General features: G+C 36.9%; 1 protein-coding gene and 1 pseudogene across 1 annotated transcript in view; one reads left to right on the top strand and one right to left on the bottom strand.

The window, feature by feature from the left end:
• The window catches only part of MAN1A1 (mannosidase alpha class 1A member 1), a 201,697-nt gene that overhangs the window by 123,475 nt on the left and 52,405 nt on the right, over positions 1–25,817 (top strand). The window lies entirely within an intron of this gene.
• On the bottom strand, positions 14,629–15,597 carry LOC139439962 (target of rapamycin complex 2 subunit MAPKAP1 pseudogene; annotated as a pseudogene).

The following is a 25,817-nucleotide window of genomic DNA, read 5'->3' as shown; positions in this document are numbered from 1 at the left end:
AACTTTCTATCTTCAGACTTTGTATTTGTAGATACTACTCTCTTACTTGTAATAAGATCTAGTCACAAAAGCACTGTGACAATTATCACATTGTTTTCTGACTGACTCTCTGAGAAAAATAATGTGGACATAATAGTACACTAAACTGATTCTCAAGAGACCTGGTTCTAGATCTTTTACATCTAATCTAGGTTTGTCTTTGAGGCAGCCATTAAAACCATGCCGACTTATTTGTGAACTGGAAGGTGGGCTTGCTCAATAGTTCTTATCCATTTAGGGTTCACAGTCCATTTTGAGAATGAGATGGAACATGACCCTCTTCTCATAAAATGCATATTTCCGAGTGTACATGTTTTGCACCATTTCAAAAAGTGAGCAGTGTTTTGGGAGTCTACCTAGGACCTACCAAAATCCTTAAAACCACGGAGAAGATAATTGCTCCAAACTTCTACTCAAAGATTCTTTGAAGCTAGTTCCTATTATTTCTTTTAAGTTAATGACATTGGATAAAGGCCTACTAAAACTACTAGAAGGGAAGCAGATTTGGCCCAATGGATAGGGCGTCCACCTACCACATGTGAGGACCGCGGTTCAAACCCTGGGCCTCCTTGACCTGTGTGGAGCTGGCCCATGCGCAGTGCTGATGCGCTCAAGGAGTGCCCTGATATGCAAGGGTGTCCCCCACTTAGGGGAGTCCCATGCTCAAGGAGTGCACCCCGTAAAGAGAGCAGCCCAGCACAAAAGAAAGTTCAGCCTGCCCAAGAATGGCACCGCACACACGGAGAGCTGACACAGCAAGATGACGCAACAAAAAGAAACACAGATTCCCAGTGCCGCTGATAAGGATAGAAGTGGTCACAGAAGAGCGTGCAGCAAATGGACACAGAGAGCAGACAACTGGGGGGGGGAGAAATAAATTAATTAATTAATTAAAATAAATCTAAAACTACTAGAGAGGGTTGTAGGTCCACATCCTTACAATTTCTGTTATTGTAAAGTGTCAGCATTATTTAATTAGTGCTAACCTCTCTTGAAATAGGTGTGAGAAATTGATTACTTTAAAGCATATTTAACAGTACTTTGTGGTTATTACTAACAATCAAATTGATTGTTCCTCAGTTAAATCTATCCTTTGTGTACCATGAGGATATATTTCAGTACGTAAAGAAATACTTTTAAAAACTATTAACTACTGAACTCCCTATTATCATCCATATTTATACCTCTTGAAAATTCATAAACTGGGATGTTCATATTTTTAAAAGATCTTATTTTGCATTTACAATATTTTACATTAGAGGGTTTTTTTGTTTAATTTCAAAGACTATAGGATAATTGTATATGTGAAAGAAAACTGCAGTGGTAAAAAAAACAATGTGCCATATTCATTTATGTGTTCTTTGATGTATGTTTTCAAATTAAACCAGAGAAAATTCAGTGACCATTTTGCAGCCGATAGGAACACTTTTCATTTGTTTCTGGCAACAGATTATCCACTATCAGTGGATCTCATCCACTGTCAGTCCTATTTACTAAATAGCAGTGACTTACCCAAATTCACACAATAAGCACTACTAAGCAAAATTAATAGTAATATAAGTACACTAAAACTCTTCCTATCCCTTTGCACAATCAAATATGATCATCTAACCCACTCATCTTCCAGCTGTGAAGCTGATTTATCTTCTTCAAAAATTTCCTGTAGGGGAAGAAAATGACATTTCATACTTACCTGCAATAATTACATTTCAAGATGTGCTGTTGATGTCAACTGTGCATATATGCTGTTCCCCTGAATCTCTGTATTTTCACAGTAGGGGCCAGGGAATAAGGGGCAGCTGGCATGGAGCCTCTTTTCAGTATTTTGAAGACTATCACCAGTAGAAGTTTCAAAAGAGAGGGGGAAAGATATGCCCAGCAATATCATATTTCCTTAATTGGCCTTCTCAGAATAAGGAATTGTTTTTTGAAGGATGCCCAAGAGAGGGAAAAAGTGCTTAAGGATACTTTTTAGAATATCTAAATATTCACTGTTGACTGACTGTGAAGCTCTTGGCAAGAATTATGATGAGAGAGGTACAGAATATGCTGGCTGCAAAATCACAGTTCTTCTCTTTCCTCTCAATTTTGAAAGTAGTGATGGATTCTGCTCTTTACCAACACTTATAGTTTTTAAATATGTGAATTTATGGGTATTTTCAGTTTCTCTTCACTTTATTCAGGAAGATAATAGACATGGTCTTTGCCCTCAGGGGATGCACAGCCTTGTTGATAAAGCAGAATATATAGTTTATATATTATGTCATATATGCACATGTGATTGACAAATATACGATAGTCTATGCCAACTAAAGATGGTAAATACTCATCTAGTTGGATTTCAAGCAAGCTGTATTTTGAATTGGGGAAGTCTATGTATTTGAAGCCAAAACACTAAAAATCCCAATTGGATTTCTGTAGTTGTGCAAACTGGTACTATGCAGAAAATCTAAATAATTTACTTATATGCTACATTAGGAACTCTGTCTAAAAGCCATTTCAGGGAAAATATCTTAAAATTATCTCTTTTGCTATATCTGTAATAAATTATTAATTTAAAAGCTGTCATATTGCTGTAACTCAATAGAAATTGTGATTTAACTGCAAGTAATAATTGGATTGAAAAACAACCTGTTATCCTAACTAAACTGATACACTTGCATCACCCATACCAACTGTAGAGTGAAGAAGCATACGTTACATAGCATCTTTGCTAAAAGAAAATAATTGCCTTTTAAACAGATTAGATTTTTGTACAACTCAATTTCTTTATGGTGAAAAAGTTTGATGCCTGATCTTATTATTAGTATTAGCAAGAGGCTCTGTACATATTTTTTTTCCAACCTGAAAAAGAAAAATCACCTCTATGGTTTATAACATTAAACATTTCACCATTTCCACATTTCTACGTATAATTCAAACCTAGGTAGAGAACACTTATTAGATTTTGGGTGTTCTAAAGTGTGTCCTTAATTTAAAATAATGTAGTTAATGTTCCCATTACTCATTTCTATCACAGGGCATAGAGTCTGGGCATGCCTAATTATTCTGTCTTTATTGATAAATGAGTTAGTTTCAGCTATATACTATTTTATCACTTATTTCTCTTTGTGGGTTTTTCTGAACTGGCGCTTACCTGGTGGTTACATTAGGTTAGCAGAATTGTCTCCAATGCATGCTTTTATTGCACAACATTAAGACGTATGTGGGGAAATTGGTATCTCCGCTCAGGCTCTCATTAGTCACCAAGTGTTGAAAGAGGCACAGTTCCCTTACCTGTTTGGTTTGTTTTTAATCTTTTTTTTATTTTGAAATACTTTCAAACTTATAGAACAGTTACAAAAATAATATAAAACCCACACAGAGAATTCCAACATAGAAAACTTAGTCTGTGTTGTAATTTTTTCGTATGTATCAATAATGTCCTTTTGAGACTTTTCTACCCCACCTTGTTAGATCCCATCCAGAATTACATATTACATTTAATTATATATATATATAACATAAACTTCCCACCTCAACCATCTCCAAATCTAAAATTCAGTGGGGTTAACCATAGTTACAATGGTTAGTACCCTTACCACCTTCCATTACTAAAACTTTCTCCCCAAACAGAAACCATATACCCATTATGCATTAACTCCTCATTCCTCTTGCCCTTGCCCCTGGCAATCTGTACTCCACTTTCTGTCTCGATGAACTTGCATATGCACTGATATATTATTGGTAATTACAATGAGGCTTAAATTTAGCACCCTAAATCTTTAAGTCTTTTTTGCATTGATACCAACTTAAATTCAATAGTATTTACAAACTACATTCCTCTGCCGATCTTTTTTTTTTCATTTAAAATTTATTGAAGTTTGTCATTCATACATGAATATATATAAATAAGTGTATAGTGAAAGTTGTGAACTTACAAAAAAACATGCATAACATCATACAGGGCTCCCATACAGCACCCTACCACAAATACCTTGCATTGTTGTAAAATATTTGTAACATATCGTAAAAGATCATCATCAAAGTATTACTGTCATCTGTATCTTTTATTTGGTGTATTTTCCCACCAGCCCACCCTATTATTTTGTTGTTGTTGTTTATAAAACATACAGTTTATCTAAAGTGTACAATCCATGGCATTTGGTATAATCACATATTTGTGAATTCATCATGTCCATCAAATATTAGGGCATTTTCACTATTCAAAAAAAATACAGAAAAAAGAAGAAAAACCAGTCCACTATCATCTCCATATGTTAACGCTACTAATTACAAATCCTTTGCTGTGCTTTCACCATTTATATTCATTTCCAAATATTCACAAACTAATTTTTACCTATTCTACAGAGATTCAACAGCAGCTTCCCATTCTCTATTCACATTCTATTCTCTGGTGACATATTCTAGCTATTAACTCCATGAGTTTGCTCATTATATTTCATTGATAATAGCAAAATCATACAATGTTTGTCCTTTTGTGTCTGGCTTGCTTCACTCAACGTAATGCCCTCCAGGTTCATCCATATTGTCATATGTTTCACAACTTCATTTTCTTCCTATAGCTGAATAATATTCCATTGTTGTATATACCACAGTTTGTTCTCCATTCATCAGTTAATGAACACCTGGCTTGTTTCTATCTTTTGACAATTGTGAATATTGCCACTATGAACATTGGCGTGCAGGTGTCTGTTTGTGTCACAGCTGTCAGTTCTTCTGGGAATATACCTAGTAGTACTATTGCAGGGTCACGTGGCAAATATATATCAGCTTCCTTTTGAACCACCAAACAGACTTCCACAGTGATTATACCATTCTACATTCCCACCAATAGTGTATAAGTATTTCTATCTGTCCATAGCCTTTCCAACATTTGTAGTTTTCTGTTTTGTTAATAGTGGCCATTCTAGTAGATGTAAAATGATACCTCATTGTAGCTTTGATTTGCATGTCCCTAATAGCCTGTGATGTTGAACATTTTTTCATGTTATTTTTCACCATTTGTATTTCTTCTTTATAAAGGTCTGTGCAGTTTTTTTGCCAATTTTTTAATCCAGTCATTTGTCTTTTTATTGTTGAGTTGTAAAATCTCTTTATATGTCATGGATATTAGACCCTTGTCAGATGTGTGATTTCCAATTATTTTCTCCCATTGAGTCGGCTGCCTTTTTACCCTCTTCACAAAGTCCTTTGAGATACAGAAGAATTTAATTTTGAAAAGGTTCCATTTATTTATTTTTTCTTTTGTTGCTCATGCTTTCGTTGTAAGGTAAGACATCCCCACCTACAACAAGGTCTTGTAGGTGTTTCCCTACATTATCTTCCCTACATTATCTATGGTCCTGGTTTTTAAATTTAAGTCTTTAATCCATTATGAGTTCATTCTTATATAGGAGTGAGATATGGGTCCTCTTTCATTGTTTTGTTACTGATATTCAGTTCTCCCAGCATCATTTGTTGAAGAGACTATTTTGCCGCAAAAAAGTGGACTTGGTAGGCTTATCAAAAATCAGTTGACCATAGAGGTGTGGGTCTATTTCTGAACTTTCAGTTTGACTTCTTTGATCGATGTATTTATCTTTATGCCAGTACTATGCTGTTTTAATAACTGTCACTTTATAATACACTTCAGGGTTAGGAAGCATGAGTCCTACTATATTTCACTCCTCTTTTTCAGGATGTTTTTGGCCAACAGGGACCTCTTTCCCTTCCAAATAAATTTGGTAATTGGCTTTTCTATTTCTGTATAGTACCCTGGTAGAATTTTGGTTGGTATTGCATTGAATCTATAAATCAATTTGGGTAGAATTGACATCTTCATGAGGTTTAGTCTTCTAATCCATGAACACAGAATAGCTTTCCATTTGTTTAGGACTTTTTAAATTTCTTTTAGCAGTGTTTTGTCATTTTCTGAGTACGGAGCCTTTACATTCTTGGTTAAATTAATTCCTAGCTATTTGAGTCTTTTTGTTGCTATTGTAAATGGAATTTTTTCTTGATTTCCTCCTCAGCTTGCTCACTACTACTGTATAGAAACACTACTGATTTTTGCATGTTGATCTTGTATCCTGCCACTTTCATGAACTCGTTTATTAGCTCTAATAGCTTTGTTATAGATATTTCAGGAGATTCTAAATATAGGATCATGTTATCTGCGAATACTAAGAGTTTTACTTCCTCTTTTACAATTTGGATACCTTTTCCTTCTTTTTCTTGCCTAATGCTCTTGCTATAACTACAAGCACAATGTTGAATAACAGTGGTGAAAGTGGGTATCCTTGTCTTGTTCCTGATCTTAGAGGGAACGCTTTCAGCCTCTCCCCATTGAGTATGATGTTGCCTGTAGGATTTTCATATATGCCCTTTAATATGTTGAGGAACTTTCCTTCTATACCTATCTTTCAAAGTGTTTTTATCAAGGGAGGAATCTGGATTTTGTCAAATGCCTTTCTTTATCAGTTGAGATGATCATGCATTTTTTTTCCCCTTTGATTTGTTAATGTGGTATATTACATTAATTTTCTTATGTTAAATCACCTTTGCCTACCAGGAAGAAACCCACTTGATCAACAGCATATTAATTCTTTTAATATGCATCTATATTCATTAGAGTGATTGGTCTGTGATTTTCTTTTCTTCTTGTATATTTATTTGGTTTATCTTTATCTGGCTATTATCTGGCTTTATCTGGCTTGGCTTCATGAAATATATTGGGTAATTTTCTCTCCTCTTCAATGTTTTGGAAGAGTTTAAACATGTTTGGTACTAATTCTTGAAATATCTGGTAGAATTCACCTGTAAATCCATCTGGTTCTGAACTTTTCTTTGGTGGAAGAGTTTTGATAACTAATTCAATCTCTTTACCTGTGATTGGTTTGTTGAGTTCCTGTAACTCTTGTAGAGTCAATGTAGGTTGTTTGTACATTTCTAGGAATTTGTCCATTTCATCTAGGTTGTATAATTTCTTGGCATACAGTTTCTCATAATATCCTCTTATATCTTTTTTATTTCTGTGAGATCATTCATAATGTCCCCCCTCTCATTCCTGATTTTATTTATTTGCATCTTCTCTCTTTTTTAGCTAAGAGTTTGTCGATTTTATTGATTTTCTCTATCTTATTTTTGGTCTTAATTCCATTTATCTCTGCTCTAATCTTTGTTATTTCTTTCTTCCTGTTTACTTTGGAATTAGTTTATTGTTCTTTTTCTAGCTTCTATGGATGTTCAGTCAGGTCTTTGATTTTAACTCTTTCTTCTTTTTTAGTATAGTCGTTCAGGGTTATAAATTTCCCTCTCAGCACTGCCTTCTTTGTATACCATAAGTTTTTATTTTTCCCTTTCCCACCTATTACTGATTTCTACATTCATTCCATTATGATCAGAGAAGGTGATTTGGATTGAAGTAATCTTCTTTAATTTATTGAGAGCTGTTTTGTGGCCCAGTATGTCTTCTATCCTGGAAAAAGGTCAATGAGCACTAGAGAAGACTGTGTAACCTGCTGGTTTGGGGTACCCTGTTCTGTATATGTCTGTCAGGTCCAGCTCATTTATCATATTGCTCAAGTTCTCTCTTTCTTTGTTGATCTTCTGTCTAGTTCTTTTAGCTATTGATGTGTGTGGCATGTTGAAGTCTCCAACTATTATTGCTGAGATGCTTATTTCTCCTTTCAAATTTGCTAGAGTTTGCCTCATATATTTTGTGGCACCCTGGTTAAGTGCCTAGATATTTATGGCTCTTATTCCTTTTTGGTGAGTTGTCCCTTTCATTAATATATAATGGCCTTCTGCATCTCTTAAAAATTTTTTTTGATTTTTTAAAAAGAATTTAAAGTTTGTTTTTGCTGACACAAGTATAGCTACTGCTCTATTTTGGTTACTGTTTGCATGAAATATTTTTTTGCAACCTTTCACTTTCAGTTTATTTGCAGTATTCAGTCTAAGCTGAGTCTCCAGAGAGTGTATGAATGGCTCACGTTTTCTTATCCGTTCTGTCAGCCTATGTTTGTTGATTAAGGAGTTTAATCCATTAACATTCAGTGTTATTACTGTAAAGGCATTACTTACTTCAACCATTTTATCCTTTGGCTTTCATACATCACATTTTATTTTTGTCTGTCTTTCTACTCTTTTAGTTACCCTTTTGATAGTCTTAATTTCTACACTCTCCTCTAAGCCTCTCTGGTCTTTTCTTTTCTGGCTGCAGAATTTCCCTCCGTACTTCCTGTTGACCTCGATTCTTGTTTACAAACACTCTGATTTCTCTTTATCCATAACTATTTTAACCTCACTGTCCTGTTTGATGCACATTTTGCCAGATAAAGTATTCTTGACTGGTGGTTTTTTCTTTTATTGCCTTAATTATATCATACAACTCCTTTCTTGCCTCCTTAGTTTCTGAAGAAAAATCTGCACTAAGTCTTATTGGATGTCCCTTGTATGTAATATTTTGCTTCTCCCTTGCTGCCTTCAGAATTTTCTCTTTATCTTTGGTATTCTGAATATTATGTGTCTTGGGGCAGATCTATTTCAATTTATTCTAACAGGAATACACAGTACTTCCTGGACATGTATTTCATGTCTTTCATGAGAGTTGGAAATATTTTGGCCATTGTTTCCTCAAGCATTCTTTCTGCCCCTTTTCCCTTCTCTTCTCCTTTTGGAACCCCCAGAATATGTATGTTGGTGTGCTTCATGCTATCATTCAAATCCCTGAGCCTCTGCTCAATTTTTTTTCATTCTTTTCTCTCTTTATTGTTCTATCTTTTCAATTTTAGCTGTTTTGTTCTCTGCATTTCTGATTCTTTCTTCCATGTTTTCAAATCTGCTGTTGTATGCCTCTATTGTATTTTTTATCTCACTTATTGTTTCTTTCATTCCCGTAAGATCTGTTGTTTTTCTATTCAAGGTTTCAAATTTTTCTTTGTGCTCACCCATTGTCTTCTTAATGTCTTTATTTCTTTAGCCATGATTTCCTTCAACTCCATGATTTGATTTAGGAGTCATATTAACTTCACTGATTGTGTGAAGTTCTGTGTCTCATCTGGAACTTTGACATATTCCATTGACTGAGTTATATTGTCTTTATTCTTAGTATGGCTTGTAATTTTTTGCTGATGTCTAGGCATCTGCTTATGGTGCTGAGTTTTCTTTGATGTTCAATTTCTCTCTCTTGCTTAGGGATTGACTGTTAAGTAACTGTGTGCTACCACTGTTCTTTGATTCTTGGTTCAATTTGTTCAAGATATTTAGGATTGCCCCTGTATAATTGTTCAAACTAGGGCTAAAGACCCATTTACTTGGGTGCAGGCCAGTTTCCAAAGGTCCTCGAGAGGGAAGCAGTAATGCACCTGCTTACCTCTTTTAATTATTTATTATTTTTTCCCTTTTTCATGCACTTTTCTAATCTATGAGATGATGGTGCTCTTTGTCAGACTGTTCAGCTCAGTCCCCAGATGCTAGTGGAGAATCCCTCCATTGTAACTCTGCCAGAGTGGACAGTGCAGAAGCAATATCCTTAGGGCAGGCCTACCTTGGAAAGAAACTTTCTCAGAAGCTGTTTTACTCCCATGGCTACCCATTCCCTCCCTCCCTCTGTGTCCTCAGTCACCAGCTCAGGGCAGTAGAGAGGGTGTCTAAGAAGGCAAATTCTCTTTAGCCCTCTGCTGGCTCTTAGGGCAAACAATGTCATGGCCTCACCTGACTCAAAGTGTGTACCCCTCCAATCAAGCAGACCAAGTTCACTGGCCAAATCTGACTTTGCTGTAGACTGTGTCTCTCCCTCTCCCCTCTCTTGAGGAAGAGGCCCCCTGCAAATTCTCAAGTCTGTAGCTGCCTGCCAGTTGCCGGAGGACCCACTTCTGTTTGCTCTGAGGGTAGGGGGATGGACTCGAGCAGCTGCTACTGCAGCTTTATTCACAGAATTTTTCTAACCTCTCTTCTGGGTTATGTCTAGCCTTCCTCTGGTGTCCTAAACCCCAGAACAGCCCTCCAGATAGTCTCCACCTATCTTCTAGCTATTTTTTCTGGGAGAGAAGTGATCCCTCTGCCTTTCTAATTCTCCATATTCCCAGAAGTCTCTCTGTGTGGTTCTTGTCAGACATTACATATGTATACATTATAAGTCCAAAACACTGATTTATCATTACATTTTATGTGTTTACCTTTTTAGATATTGCAATAAAGTAAAAAGTGGTGTTACAAACCAAAAATTCAATAGCACTGACATTTTTATTTGCTCATATTGCTACCTTAACTGTAGAAAAGCTTGATCTATCATCTGTTGCCCTTACCTGTAAATCTGCAAAATTCACTTTAACTTCTCTTATAGGGCTAGTCTAGTGATGAGGAACTCTCTCAGCTTTTGTGTATCTGGGAATGTCTTAATCTCTCCCTCATTTTATTTATTTATTTATTTTTATTATTGTCTTTTTTTTTTTTTTTTTTTTTTTAAGATAAATAGATCACACAGATCTCCCTCATTATTGAAGGACAATTTTACCAGATGTTGAATTCTTGGTTGGCAGTGTTTTTGCTTTCAACACTTTAAAGTTTTCCTCCCACTGCTGTCTTGCCTACATAGTTTGTGATGAGAAATTGACATTTCATCTTACCGTGGCTCCCTTGTACATGAAATGTTGATTCTTTCTTGTAGCTTTTAGAATTCTCTCTTTATCATAGACATACAATAATTTGATTATAATGTTATTGTGTGGGTCTATTTGGTTTATTCGGTTTGGAGTATGCTGAGCATCTTAGATATGTCTATTCATGTCTTTATATTTGGGAAGCTTCCAGCCATTGTTTCTTTGAATAGTCTCTCTGATCCTTTGTCTCTTTCTTCTCTCTGGGACTCCCACAATGTGTATATTGGTGTCCCACTGGTTCCTCATGTTCTGTTGACTTCTCGTCATTCTTCTTTCTCCTCCTCAGACTAGATTGTTTCCATGGTCTAATCTTCAAGTTCACTGATTCTTTCTTCTGCCAGCTCCAATCTGCTGTTGAACCCTGCCAGAGAATTTTTAAATTCTGTTACAGTGGTCTTCAGCTCTGTTTTTATCCTAATTTCCATCTCTCTATTGATAGTCTCTTTGTGCCCATCTCTTTCCTCATTTCCTTTAATTCCTTGCCCATATTTTTCTTTAGTTCTTTGAGAATGTTTAGGACTACTTCTTAAAAGTCTTTATTTGGTATGTCCCAGGACTGGTCCTCCTCTGTGATGGTTTCTAATACTTTAATCTTACCCTTTACTTGGTATGTCACTTCCTTTTTCTTTATGTGTTTTGTCATCTTTTGGCATGTTTTGATATTTTAATGTATTATTGCTGAAATTTAGACTCTGAAAGGTCTATTCCCTAAGCTTGTGTCTAGCTAGTATTAGACAGAGCTTTCCTTGAATGCCAGGAGCTAACAAAAATAAGTAAAAAAGATTGCAGATTGACCTGTGTAAGTGCTCTTCTTCAGAGTTTATCCATACACTAAGTTTAGAGAATAGCTCTAGGCCAAAGGAAAAAGGCCTCCCTTATCCTTTCTGTGCATGTCTTGGTCATGTACATGTAGCCTTAGAAATTCCTCCATTTCCATGGATATGAAAGTCCTCACTTCCCTAGGAAACAGCTTCCTCACAGTCACAGGCACTATACTGTATGTCCTACAGTCAGCAGTTCCTTGCTCTGGGCAGTCATGACTTGACTGTTCTCCTACAGGATTCTATAGTAGACTCTGGAGCTGCATCTACACACAGGGCAAGTTTCAGGACAGTGAAATTGCAGCATGTGTCCTTGTTAAGTCCCTCAGTGTACCACAAGATATGTTGGGCCAGACTTAGAAGCTCCCAGTATGTGCATGAGGGTTACTCTGTTCTCTCTGGATCCAACACCAGAAACCCACAGTGGGAGCATGGGCTGGCTCCACCCTGACCTGGTGAGGGGATGAGGGAGGAGCCAGCCAAGGCACCACTAGATTCTGGTGCTATGAGAATCTGCCTTTCTCTTGATTTGACTCTCTCCCTATTACTGCAGTCCTTTAACTGTTTTCTGGCACTTTGAGAAATATGTTTCTGCTAGGTCTTGCAATTGTCCAAAGCTTCTGTCGGGGGACAGAGCCCTGCAGCATCTCACTTTCCCATCTTGATTCCCTTACCTGTTTTTTTTTTTTTCATTGTGATGGTTTATTTACTGACCACTCTAATTATCCATCACAAATGAACACTATGTTATTAGTTACATTGTAGTTTACATTATTATAATTAAATTGCAAATTACCTTATCTTTAACAGAAATGGGACTTTAATTGATAATGGTACATTGTTTGATATTTTCTAATAGTGAGTGATTATCTGGTGTGAAGAGTGGAAAATGTTTTAACAAAACAGGCTATAGCCCCCCATTGGATTTCTTAATACCTTGGTGGTATAAAATGCTTAAACATTAAATTATAGTTGGCTAGTTTTTATAGGCACAGACTATGAAAGACAGTCTAATTAGATTAAATATTTTTTAATATTTTCTGTATTTCTCCCCATGTTTTTTCTTCACAGTTGAAATATAAATTTCTGCATTTTTATATTTGCTAAGCATTTTTCAAAGTTCCTGGTTTCAGCCTTGAAAGATTTATATTATATATTTTTTGCTGCATTTTTAAATTAAAGTTAACAGATCACAAAGAACATTACATTAAAAAACATAAGAGGTTCCCATATACCCCATTCCCTACCCCCTTACCCCATCATTTTTATAAATTATATTTTTTTAAGATACATACATCACAAAAAAAAGTTACATTAAAAAATATGAGGTTCCCAAATACCCCCCACCGCCTTACCCCACTCTTCCCACACCAATAATCTCCTCCATCATACTCAGGGGACTTGAATCTCTTGACTACCCATGTGCTAGCTGGGCCCTGAACCTCAGCAGAGTTGCGACTCCTACTCTCTGGTTCATTGGACTTAGGCAGGTCAGCTAACAGGGAGGTGAAGATGGTCAAACACCACACCAGGGAATCAAGAGTGCCAACAACTGCAAGCAGAGGAATTGCATCCATCATCCATGTGGAATCTAAGCCCCCTCTTGATCTAGAGGTGGAGAGGTCATCATCATCCCAGCGTCCAGAGAATGGAGGAATAAAATATGTATATTGTATTTTAAACTGAAGCAGAATGCAATTCAATACTGTAACATTGTAAGAATAATATAAATATCCATAAACAAAATTTTCTGAGCACAGGCACATCAAACTGATTTAATGATTTGCTAGTATTCTGAGTCAAAAATATTTCATAAATATCCTAAAAATGTTCTCTAGCAGTGATGAAAGCCTGAGTATAAAATCAGAGCTTGTATCGAAGAGTTTGTCTTAATTCTAAGTTTTATGGATCTGTTAAGAATTCAGAGACAAGTTCTCTTGATTCTGGCTAGCACAGTTAAAAACAAAAAAGAAGTTACAATCTTTCCAAGTATTTTAAGCTAATCTTCTTTAAGGATTTTTTTACTGGATGTTTTATTATATTGGGTGTCCCCCCTTTTATCTATTTTAACTCATTTGGCTATTTATACCCTTCTAGAAATAGCAATCAACCATACTTTAAGCTTTTAAAGCTGACATGTGCAAAGTTATTAACATCAACATTAGAATATTATTACCGGAGTTAAAGCCGATATTTATTAACATTGTTGCTATAGCTCTCGGCCTTGGATAATTCATTTAACTATCTAAGACTGCCATCTCATAAGCAAAATTGGAATAGTAACAATGATTTCCCAAGGCTTTTGTGGGAATCTGAGTTAATATGTGAAATAAGGTTGAACATTACAAAGTGCTGTGTAAGTAAGTGTAAAATGGAATTGATATTAATTTGTGGTCTTGTTCTCAATATTTCATTACCTTGAGTCTGATGTCCTTCTATTTAGTAGTCTATGGTTTTTAAGCCAAGAATGTTCCCAACCTATTCCCAAGCTTTAGCCTCATTTTCCTATGTCAAGGTCAGGAATTGAAAAGAATGTCTCCATATGGTCTATGTAGGATGGTGGCAGCTCCATGATCAATCATTTATTATATTTTCATTATGATTTTACATAATGAAAATGCAACCTATAGGATTGTCTTAGTTTGTCTGAGCTGCTGTCACAAATACCACACAGTAGGTTGGCTTCAACAATAGGAATTTATTGCTCATGATTTTTTTTTGAAGAGTGCACCTGTTTATTATCAAAAGGAAAAAAAGAAATGTACATTTTTTGTTCTTCATTTGCTTATAGAAATTTGATCAAGGTTGCAAGGAAGTGTCTGGGCATGGCTCTGTACATCCTCGGGCAAGGTCACTGGGCAGTGAACATGGCTGGGCAGCACGTGGTTCCTCTTGGTGGTGGTCTGGCCCCCGGGCACTCTTAACCATAGCTGTTGCCCCTCAGGACCATCTAGGGGGTGTCCCTCCCATACCTTCCCCATGAGCCCACTAGCCCTGTGTCCATGAGCCAGAGCCTGGCCTCTCTCCCCAGGACTGCAGGACACAAGGTGGGCTCTACGGCCACCTGGGCCTTGGCAGGCAGGCTTTGAGCTTCATCAACAGATTGAAGCTGGAGGCCAGGGTCATTGCTGCCCTGATTTCTTCTCTTTCTGGAAGCTGAAGCTTGTACGTCTGTTCAGTTTTCTTTATTTTTTAGCAAAATAGCCTGGGCAGTGTTTGCTTGTAATTCCAGGATGTAGTTAACCTTGAGCACAATTTCATTGATGGTAGCTGCATCAGATTCAAGTAGAGGTATTTATAGTCATGATTGCTTAGATACGTGAGTTTAAATATTGCAGGACTGGGACTTTTTTCTTTAGCAAGGTCACAGGCACAGAGCAGGTTGATTGAGATGGGTTTCTGCTTAATCCAAAACTTAATGCTAGCATTCTGGTTCATAACAGGGTCTATCTCTACCTTGTCTCCAGAGATACCTAACTGTACATCAGTTTTGAATCGTAGTCTGTGGATCATGCAGACTTTGAGTGACTTGTACTGGTGGTTGCTAAGTATATCTTGTCAAATTGTGAAACCTCTTCAAAACCCCATCTGCCCTTGAACTGTTCTCGTGGATCAGGCAGAACCCCCCATGCACTCTGGCTCTCCAAGGTGCTTTCCAGGTCTTTGGCACCCTTGGGCTCACTCTGCTTCTCCAGGCGGTACTGAGGGCTTAAAATTTTCTGGGATCCTTTCCTTCACTTCACTACCTTCAGCAAGATTTCCTTCTTGGTGTCCTTTGTGTTGTCCACCTGAATAAGGGAGAATCCATGAGCAGCATTTATTCGAACAAAGAGTGACTCTTCAGGTGTCAGACCATGGGATGAATACGTTTTAATCAAGGCCAAAGTACTGAAGCCAAATTTATGAATGGGCTCATTGGAATCCACCGGGGGGAAATCTGTGTCAACCTCCCCATCATCCTCAGCAATATGCAGGCAGTAGGCACTGACATTATCATTGAGCTTTGGCTCCCATCCTTCACTTGTGTACTGCCAACAGATGAGCCCAATGAGGTCCTGCACTCTGGCATTGGCCATTGTCATCACAGTCATGGGCAACAGTCTGTCCTGGCTGGAGTTCAGGGGGAGGTAAATGTCGATCTTCTTGGTTGCTGTTGTCCCTACATGACCCTTGCCATCAAATTTAGGATACTCTAAAAGGGTTATTCAGCTGCAGAAGGCCCTGCTCCAGGCATACAGATGATATTGACTGCTTTCCAGACCCTGGAGAGTTTTCTTTGAGGAACCTTTTTTCAAAGAGTAACTTTAACTCCTGGGCTGATTGCTTAGAATTTCTTTCTTTCCAATGAATATTTTTGCATTTCATCTGGTTTTGTCTCTCTTTCCAGAATCATTCCTATTTTTGAGCTGTGTTTGAGCGTCTTCTAATACCAAAGTCCCAACGTGAGGTAATATCAACTGACTGGGCATATACATAGCCCTGAGTCTCACCACTGCATCCCTGAATTTGACTCACTGTCTCCAGGCACTGAAGGAGGCTAAATCTTCTCTAGGTCAACATCATGATCAGTGAGAACCATCTCACACATTCCCATGTTGGAAGTAGTCACATGTGACTGTCAAATATGAGCTAGAATGATGAACTAGTTGGATTATCCAAGAAGGCCACCCTCTCTGTGGGCCAATATTCTTAATAGGCTATTTCTTCTCTTCATATTGTTTCATGGGCTAACCTACCTGAAGCTGCTCCCTGACAGCAGGCCAGACTGGCCCCACAACACGTTTCAGAGGAAAGAGCCCCACTCTCCCGCACCTCCTGGTCCCTGCCCCTGCACTCTGGGGATCCTTGGGGGACCAGTGCTCCTCCCAACCCACTCACCTACCACTTCCCGGACCCACATTCATGCCCCTACCACCTGCCGCAGCTGGTGGGCAGAGAAGCAGCACTGGCGCCCAGAGTCACCCCACAATCCAGACCTCTGCTCATGATTTTGAGAGTAGGGTAAATCTAAAATCTAGATATCAGCAGGGCTTGCTTTCTCCCCAAAGACTGTAGCCTTCTTGTTCTGACTGTTGGCTATCCTTGGCATTCCTCGGCTTTCCCATCACATAGCGATGTCTTCTCCTTTCTCCCTTCTGTGACTTTGGGATTGTCTTTATAAGGCCTCCAGGAATCTCACCCTACTTCAGTTGGCCACACTTTAACTTTAAAAAGGTCCTGCTTACAATGGGTTCACACCCACAGGGATGCATATTAAGATTAAGAACATGTGTTTGTTAAGATACATAATTCAGCCTACAATAAGGTTCAAATTGATATTTTTTCCCTAACATTATATTTATTTTTAAATATTCTAGAAATTAGAACTCCTCAATCTATAGGATTTAAGAAGAGAACAAAGTAGTAAAATGCTATGTTTTCCCTCCAAATTCCTTGTGCTAGCTAATGCTTAATTAATTAATTAACCCAGACTATGAAAATCTATGTATTTTCTTGCTATGAACATCCACATGGACCTATTTCCTAGTTCTTAGGCTGTCCCACCTCCATTAAGGTTCTAACTGCTGTGGGTTACTTTTTATCTATGATTATCCAGTGTAACCTGATTTTGTCTAGGTTCTTGACTATGCTGCAGAAATTAGTTTAAAGAGCACGTCGGGTGAGTTAGGCCAGTATTTTGTTAAGGTAGGGAGAGAAGAGAAATGGGAGATCTTGGGTTCTAGGTAGAGAGGAAGGGGTTGAAAAGTGATAAAGAGGGCTGAAAGACAGACTGTAATTCCTCATTATAGATTATAAATGCCCAGGTTTTACTTGCATGGCCATGTCATGGCAGGGGAAAAATGAGAGCAATGTGCAGAGGGCAGGAACAGGCACATGGACCAGCACCAGGACAGGACAAAGGCAAGAGAGAGTGTTCAGGCCTTGCGCCTGCTTTTTGAACTGTTAGTTATTCCACCCCTTTGCTAATGGCAGGGAGAAATTCCAGGCAGTAGGCACTGACGTTATCATTGACTTTGGCTCAATGTTGTGATTGATTACCCTGCCCATTAATCACCTGGAAGGATTGAATGATAAAAGTCTTTGGGGACTATCCGGGGCTTCTCCTGGCTTCCAGAGGAAATCTTGTTCTGAATGGCAGACTCTTGTGTGGGGGGGGAGTGTCTTCCAGCAGCCATCTCAGGGTTACTGATGTCCACATGGACCCTCTGCCAGGTTCCAGATCCATCTATTGATTCCCTATCTTACTAGCTGGCTTCACCAGTGCTTTAGAATGACTGGGGGAAAATTTTTGTTTTAATTGATGCTGTTTTCCCCCATTGCCAGTCAGATTCAGTTGGGTTTGAGTAGGTCCACGGCATTGTGAAAAAAAAACCCCAGGGCATGTAATATTTTGCTAGGTTTAAGAACCTCTACTTTTAAGTCTAGTATTAATATGCTCAGGATAGCTTCATTTCTCATCCCTGTTGCCTTTGGAAACTTCCCTGCCCATTGGTGGTCAATTTAGTGATTAAAATATGGAAATATTAGAAAATTGGTTGAAAAATCCTCAGCTTTAATTGACCCATGGGTCTGGCTTATTAAAACACATATTGCCACCTCCAGAGTTTCTGATTCCATCGATTTTTTATTAGACTTGGAAATTTCCATTTCTGACAGGATCCCAGCTAGTGCTGATGCTGCTTATCCAGGAGCTGTACTTTGAGAACCATTGTCATAGAAAATGACTGAACCATCCGAACTATTAAATTCTTAAATCTCAGAACTGCTCAGGAAGGCTACCAACTCGAAGCATCTATGGCAGGGCTTTCTGTTTCTAGGATTCATTTATTTATGTTAATAACTATCCCTAAGTTTCCATTTAATTCTAAGCAGTTTGTTGCTTCTCCTGGAAAGCAGCTAATTCCAGACATTAATTACCCATGAAGAGTTTACATGTTCTTTTTTACCCTTTGCCCTTTTTTTTTTTAATCCATAGGAGAAAAAGGGCATTTTAAGTTACCTACTTCAGGAAGACTTAAAATGCAGAGCCATTCCATAAAGCCATTCTCATGGCTGCAGGCAAAGCAACCCACATTATAAGCAACAGGTGACCTGGCTCTGTACCTGAGGTCACTATGAAGAGCGAAGCGAAGATTACCCCCCACCAGAGAAACAGGAGGGGAAGGTCTCCTCTGAAATTATTTCATCCTCTCAGGGAGCTTCAGGTCCCTAAGTCTATGCCAGGAACACAGTAAATTGACCAAACTAAAGGCATGTATTTGTTACAAGTGGGCAACTCTTAATTTAAAAGTTCTTGGGTAAGAGCCTCCTTTCTTGAGACTTAAGGGACAAGCAGCTCTGGACAAAAAAAGGATGCTTTGCTGTTTCTTCATCCTGCATTGTGAGGCAGTTGGAATTTGAAAAGCCTCAGGATACCCGAATTGTTTCCTTTCTTTCCACTCATCTGGTCATAACTGAAGTTAATGCCCAGGTAAATGGTTTTTTCAGTGTGTTTTATTCTCTGGAGAAAGGCACAAACCATGTCTGCCCCTCTACATGGCTCTAACAGTCGCCCTTCTCCATCCTGCCCTTCCTTCTTTTCCATGAATTCTCATTGCCATCGTGCTTCTGTTCAGTCAAGGGCAGAACATTGACGTGCAGATAAAGTAACCTGGCTGACATTTTACTCAGCCATGAATTAGATGTTGAAAATGTGGGGTTTTTTTTTTCATACTTCTGGGAGGTTCTATATTTTAAAGGTAAATTGCAGCATTTGAGTAATTAAGGATCAGAGATTTTTCAAAGGTAGTATGTAGACAATTTAGGCTTTGATCTTATTATCCAAGAAGGTTGCTTGAATCCTTAAAAAAACCACTTGTGGTATGTGGGAAGTCTTCACCCTTCCATCTTTGGCAATTAGAAGCCTGGTACAAAAGTCATGGTACTGAGTTGTTAAAATTGGACCATTACTTTTTTCATAGCAGCTACCACTGTTTAAGCAGTTAACTAACCCGGAAGATTTTGTTTAAAGGACAATTATAGTTATTTGAATGCCACAAACTCAAAATGGCTTTCATCTCAAGTGTTTCAGATGCATAGTACTAATGTTTAACAGATTCAGCTTTGTTCACTGTGTTTGCACAAATGGTGGTGAAGCGACTTCAGCCACTTGAAGTTGTTTCTGGATATAGGAATTAGATTAAAAACAAGTCAGAGCACATAATTCATACAAACCCTTCTGAGGTCAACAGTGGAAATAATCTTTTCAAGGAACCAGCTTCCCCAGGTTTTTAATGAACCAGCCATCATTTTTCTTGTGCTTAATCTCAAGACCAGACTTAGGTTGTTTATATAAGGCAAACCTTTCAAATATCTCTTTAATAAAGTTTAATTTTTAAAATTTTGGAAATAGTTTGAATAGGTGTTTGAATATCAGCCCAAGGATTAAGATACTTTACCAGATCTTATAATCACCCTTCATTGTAAATATTCAACTAACTGCCTTCAATCTTTGAGTGGAAATTAGAAGGTCAATATAAAATGTTTTACTACAGCCAATAATTTTTAAAGGCGTCACAGTCTCAGTGGGTGCATTAACGAACCACTTCATGATGTTTCCTGCCTGTGCAGTAATAACTGTAGCTGCTCTATTCTGGAAAAAAAAAGTGTGGGGGGGATGAATAGATTGATTACAGTCTCCTTTATTAACTGGAAGAAGAAAAGTGATGGAGCAATACTAAGAATTAATTGTAATTTACTAATCTGGAAATTAATGTGCAGCTGGGCCTGAGTACAGGCAGTGCAATTTGGTGATTTAGCAATCATGAGAAATTATCTTCATCTGTAAGGTAGAGAGTTGTTAGTTTTCCTTCTTTCAGTTTTTAGTTACAGACCCCTTTTCAGGAAGACTTCATATGAATGGTCATGTTACTCTTTTATCCTGAAAATGTCAATTGGAGTTTAGTATTATTAATTAAAGATCTTTTTCCCTCTTTGTCATGTCATGCTATAGTTTTTATGGAACATTTGTACAAAACAGTGATTACTGGTAATCGACCTGCATATGTTGAATAATCTTAAGATGCTACTGAGAGTTTAATGTACCTTGTAAATTGAGAGGCTTCCAATTAAGTCAAGTTCTTAAGATAATCACTTTCAAAACTAATCAAGTAATAGGACATTAGTAAAGCTCTTATTGACTTAACTGTGACAAATTAATAAATAGAACCCAAGCAATTACTATCATGACTTTATCAGTGAGCAGTTTTCCAAAGTTTAAGCATAAATCCATTCTGCCCTTCCCCAGAAGTACAATAAAAATTACATAAGCCGTTTTAAAGTGAATGCCTTTTCTAATAGGTGTGTGTGAGTACTTTACACCATTAGCCTGAATTTTTGTGTTTCCTTCTTTTTAAACATGATTACATTTGCTTATTTCAAAGCTCAGGGAATCTACTTGCTAAGCCCTTTAAGCAAGTGATTTCATAAGAGACCTTCTATATATCTCAGACAAAATTTCCATGTTCCAAGGTGTTCTTTTTTTTGTTAATTTTTTAATTGCCTTTTTTTAAAAAGATACGTAGATCACAAAAAAATGTTACATTAAAGAATATAAGAGGTTCCCACATAGCCCACACCCCACTCTACCCCACTCCTCCCACAGCAACAACCTCTTTCATCATTGTGACACATTCCTTGCATTTGGTGAATACATTTGGAGCACTGCTGCACCACATGGATTAAAGTTTACATTGTAGTTCACACTCTCCCCCAGTCCATTCAGTGGGTTATGGCAGAATATATAATGTCCTGCATCTGTCCCTGCAATATCATTTAGGACAACCCCAAGTCCAGAAAATGCTCCCACATCACATCTCATCTTCCCTCTCCCTGCCCTCAGCAACTACCATGGCCACTGTCTCCACATTAATGATAAAATTTTTCTTCAATTGCTAGAGTGACAATAGTTCTCTGCTCTTCTGTTCCTTGTGCCTTGGGTTGATGCCCTCCCTCTTCCAAGAGTTATAGACTGTGCTCCCCTACTCTGTCTCTGTTCCATAGAACTCTTAGCATCATGCCTTTTTATGCCCAGTAGGCACTCTGCAAAGGGACACTGGCAAGTGAATGAAATATGACGTGCGGATTTGCTATAATTTTTTTCATATATCTGACAATGCCAATTCCTATAAGTAGGCTGATTGTGTTTAAGAAAATGGCAGCAGAAAGAGCAGGAGTCTGCTTCCATCATTTCAAGAATACTGCAGCACACTAGGTATATAGGTCTGTTCAAAAGGCATTGAACTGTATGTTTAAGATGTTACAGTTTCCTAAATGTAATTATAACTCAAAAATATCACACATTTTCTTTCTCTAAGCCTCCATTTTTCTCATTTGTTAAAATGGGATTAATAAACTATTAATTTTATAGGATCTTGAAGAGGATCTTGAAATTGGAAGAATTTGGGGGTCTTTTATACCTACAAGAGTAGATCACTGAAATTTTAGGATTCCAGGCAGGCTGTTGCCAGCAGCACCCTCTGCGGTCTTCTGAAGTCGTCATATAAATACAAGTGTCCTTGCCACTTAGGCTTAAGTCAAACTTTAGCATTGAAGATTGGATTTTCAAGTGAAGATTTTTCTTTTTTATTGAGGTGCTGGGCCCAGGGATTGAACCCAGGACCTCCTATGTGGGAAGCCAGCACTCAACCACTGATCCACATCAGCCTCCCTGAGTTGGCTTCTTCATCTGTTTTGCTTGTTGTTTGGTTGTTTTTTTTTTTCAGGAAGCACTGGGAACTGAACCTGCAACTTCCCATGTGGAAGGTGGGTGCTCAACCATTTAAGCCACATCCACTCCCTCCAAAATCTTCGAGTGAAGAATTTTTTTGGTGTCAAGTGAAGTTTTTTGTTTTGTTTTGGTGTGGGATGTATGCATATGTCTGTAATTCTAGCAGTCCTCCCATGTGTTCAATTTATAATACACAATCTTCCACAAACAAGGGAAGCATTATAGAGTGCTATTAGTAATTGTCATCATCTGGAACAACAAAGGAACGTACACAATGGAACTGCCCAGCTGAAGAAGGGTTATTTTTAAATTATTAGAATACCCTAAAATGGGACTTCAATAAGGATTTAAATTGTGAAGATTTCATTAATTGTGAGGAATAAAATTTGTGGTTCTTTAATGGGAAAAATTAATTTTAATACTGTATAAATGCAGCACTTTTAACTATTTACATGCATATTAATGCAGCTAGTTACATGATGGTATAGAAACGAGCACATCACAATTGCATCATGACCATAAACCCGTGTGTTGTCTTCAGATGTTTTTCATTGCTCTCCCATCAGTAAAATATTTTTGAGCACTCACCCAAAAATATGCATTCTTTTTTTTCTTTTTTTTTTTTAGTTTTTTTTAACATGCGTTCTTATTTATAAATTATATGTGCATGTACTACTGTATTAATATATTATGGTAATTCAAAAATATTCCAAGACAAGTATGGAAAGGATAAAATGTAGATAAATATTTATATTTATAAAATTATATTTATATTATATAAATATAAAATTTAAATATAAATATTTAATATAAATATATTTATATATTTATAATATAAATATTTATATATTTAAAATATATATATTTATAAAAATATAAATATAAAATATTTATAAAATTAAATATTTATAAATGTATATTATTATTATATTTAGTGAGAACAGCATGATTCATTATTTTTTTTATTTTCAGTTTAACACTTGTAATATGATTCAAAGGTATTGTTTTATGTAGTTAACTAGGTTTTAACAACTATCCCAGGTGAAATACAAAGTTGCATCAATAAAACATGATGTTTATTTTAAATCCCATCTGTTGGTATGCAAAGGATTTTCTTGAAATTTTGCAAGTAAATTTCTCTCTTTCCTGATGTATGTAATAGTCAGAGTTCTCTAGGGAATATGTATTAGGTCCTCTAGGGAAGCAGAACTGACAGGACATATCTGTAAATATTATGAGATTTTATAAAAATTGTCTCCTGCTACTATGGGGATGCACAAGTCCAAGTTTTGTAGGGCAGGCTGCAAGTAGGGAACTCCAGTGAAGGCTTTTGATGAATTCTCCAGAAGAAGCTGGCTGGCTGGCTGAAGTAGAGGTGGCAATTCTCTCTTCCATCTGCTGAAATCATAGCTTCTCCTTTTAAGGTCTTCAAGTGATTGGATGAGATATCTCTCATTGCTGAAGGCAGTCTCCTCAGTTGGTTGTAGATGTAATCAGCTATAGATACAATGAACTTGCTAATGATTTTTGTTCAGGAAATGTCCTCACAATAGCAATTAGCCCAGTGGTTACTTGACCAAACAACCAGACTCCATTACCTGGCCAAGTTGACACAGAGCCTGGCCATCACAAAAGGAGTTGCACGTTTCGGTAAATAGACAGTCTCTTCTTAATGAGTTTGAAAATCTCAAAAACTCTTCCCTTAGAAAATTTTAAAGCAAATCAGAAAATTCCATTTTCAATTTTCTTACAAATATAAGTATTAAAAGTGAACGACTTTCCCAAATATTTTCCTAAATATCCAGTTTCAAAGTGATCTTTTCTTAGAATGATTTTCTTTCAAAAGCCAGATTTCTTCTTAACCATATTAAATTGTCACTTTCATCTTGAAATGGTAGATTAAGTATGTTGCTTCATTTTAATTATCTGTTAGGTAGCATGCTATTGACACCACTTATTACAGAAAATGTCAGCAAATGTAGGACACATTTCTTGAAATAACAACACTTATTAAGTACTTTGCCTCAGGACAATCAGAAAATTTTTGGTGGAAACTGTTTTCGTGATCACAGCCCCAGTCTGTGCAATGTATTGTAATTGGTTTTGAAAATTAACTGGATTGGTCACTTCCTATACACATAACCTGCAATAGATCAAAAATAGCTGAAAGCTGTGGAATGTGGATCTCCTGCCCACCTTTCCCCCTGGTGGGCCTCCACAGGAATCTTTTACCTAAGCATGAGGGGAGAGAAGGGGAGCAGTGCATGTCTGAATATTTAATTTTAATAAGGTATTTTTCTTATTTATAGATAAAAATCTAGAAAAAGAAGTTCTATTAGTTTCTTCCTGCACCCTACCTAATTAAGAGTCTTGCATTCCACTTGAAAGGCTACTGCCATAAACAATAAATATCTAAATGTCATTTACCTTTATTAAGCCCAGACCAATTTCTTGTCATTCTGTAGGTTATAATGAGCATACGGTCTCATATTAAGTGGACTTTGATCCTGGTTAGATTACTCTTGAGCATATTTTTTTTAAATTGGTTTAAAAGAAAATTCTAAATTACTTTTAACCAGATGTAAATATTATATGATTCTACATTCTCCTTTATTTGTATTAATTTTCTCCACTTTAAAGTAGGCCAACTGTGGCTGTGTGCCTGAAAAGCTTATTAATTAAAGGAAGTGCTTTTCTTTGGTAAGATATTGTTTTTAAAATGAAATAGGTCAGAAAGTGCTTAAAGAGATTTGCCTTTAATATTGGTTGGGTAAGCAATAATACAGATAAGATTATATTGGGAGAGTATTTTTAAAAGAATAACATGTTTGGTAGTATCCAAACTTTTTGCTAGATTCAAAGGGATTCAAATTATAGGAGTCACTAATTAGTTTCTGAAATCTATAAGCAGGAGAGTGATAATCTTATTTTTATATTTGAAAAAGAAGTTGAATAAAATGGAATTGAGAGTCAGCATAAGGTCCATGGAATAATCTATTAGATTAATAAATATGCTTTTCAACTTTTTGTAAATACTGTAAAGCCTAGGTCCTTTTCAAACTAAGGCTACAACAAAACCCATTTACTAGTCTGTTGATCTTAATGATAAGAGTGCAAAGGAGAGGAGATGGGAGGCAAGGGGAATTATGAATATATAGGCTATTGGCAGCCAAGCCACATAAGATGATTTTGATGCCACATGCTTCTGCAATTCTATGTAGTTTACAAAGGATTTCCAAATATACAAATATTTAAAGTTAATTTGATTTAATCTACATTAATATCCAGTTCTACTATTTGAATATCCTTTTTAAATAGTTTGAAACTATTGGAACTAAAATAAATAATATGCTTTTAAATTTCCTAATACCTAGGGACAGGGAAGAGAAATTTTCTAAGTAGTTCACTGCCTCCTTAGGCAATCATTGTGTTTTTCATTTTGTACTGTATTGATCAAAAAGTACTTCTGGGGTTACTATAAAAATTTTAGGTAGCCTGGTTGAATTCTCCACACCTCCTAGAACTAAATTTCACCAATAACCC

This window comes from Dasypus novemcinctus, chromosome 11, assembly GCF_030445035.2.
Source record: "Dasypus novemcinctus isolate mDasNov1 chromosome 11, mDasNov1.1.hap2, whole genome shotgun sequence".
Taxonomy (NCBI): domain Eukaryota; kingdom Metazoa; phylum Chordata; class Mammalia; order Cingulata; family Dasypodidae; genus Dasypus; species Dasypus novemcinctus.
This window is presented reverse-complemented; position numbering and strand designations above follow the sequence as displayed.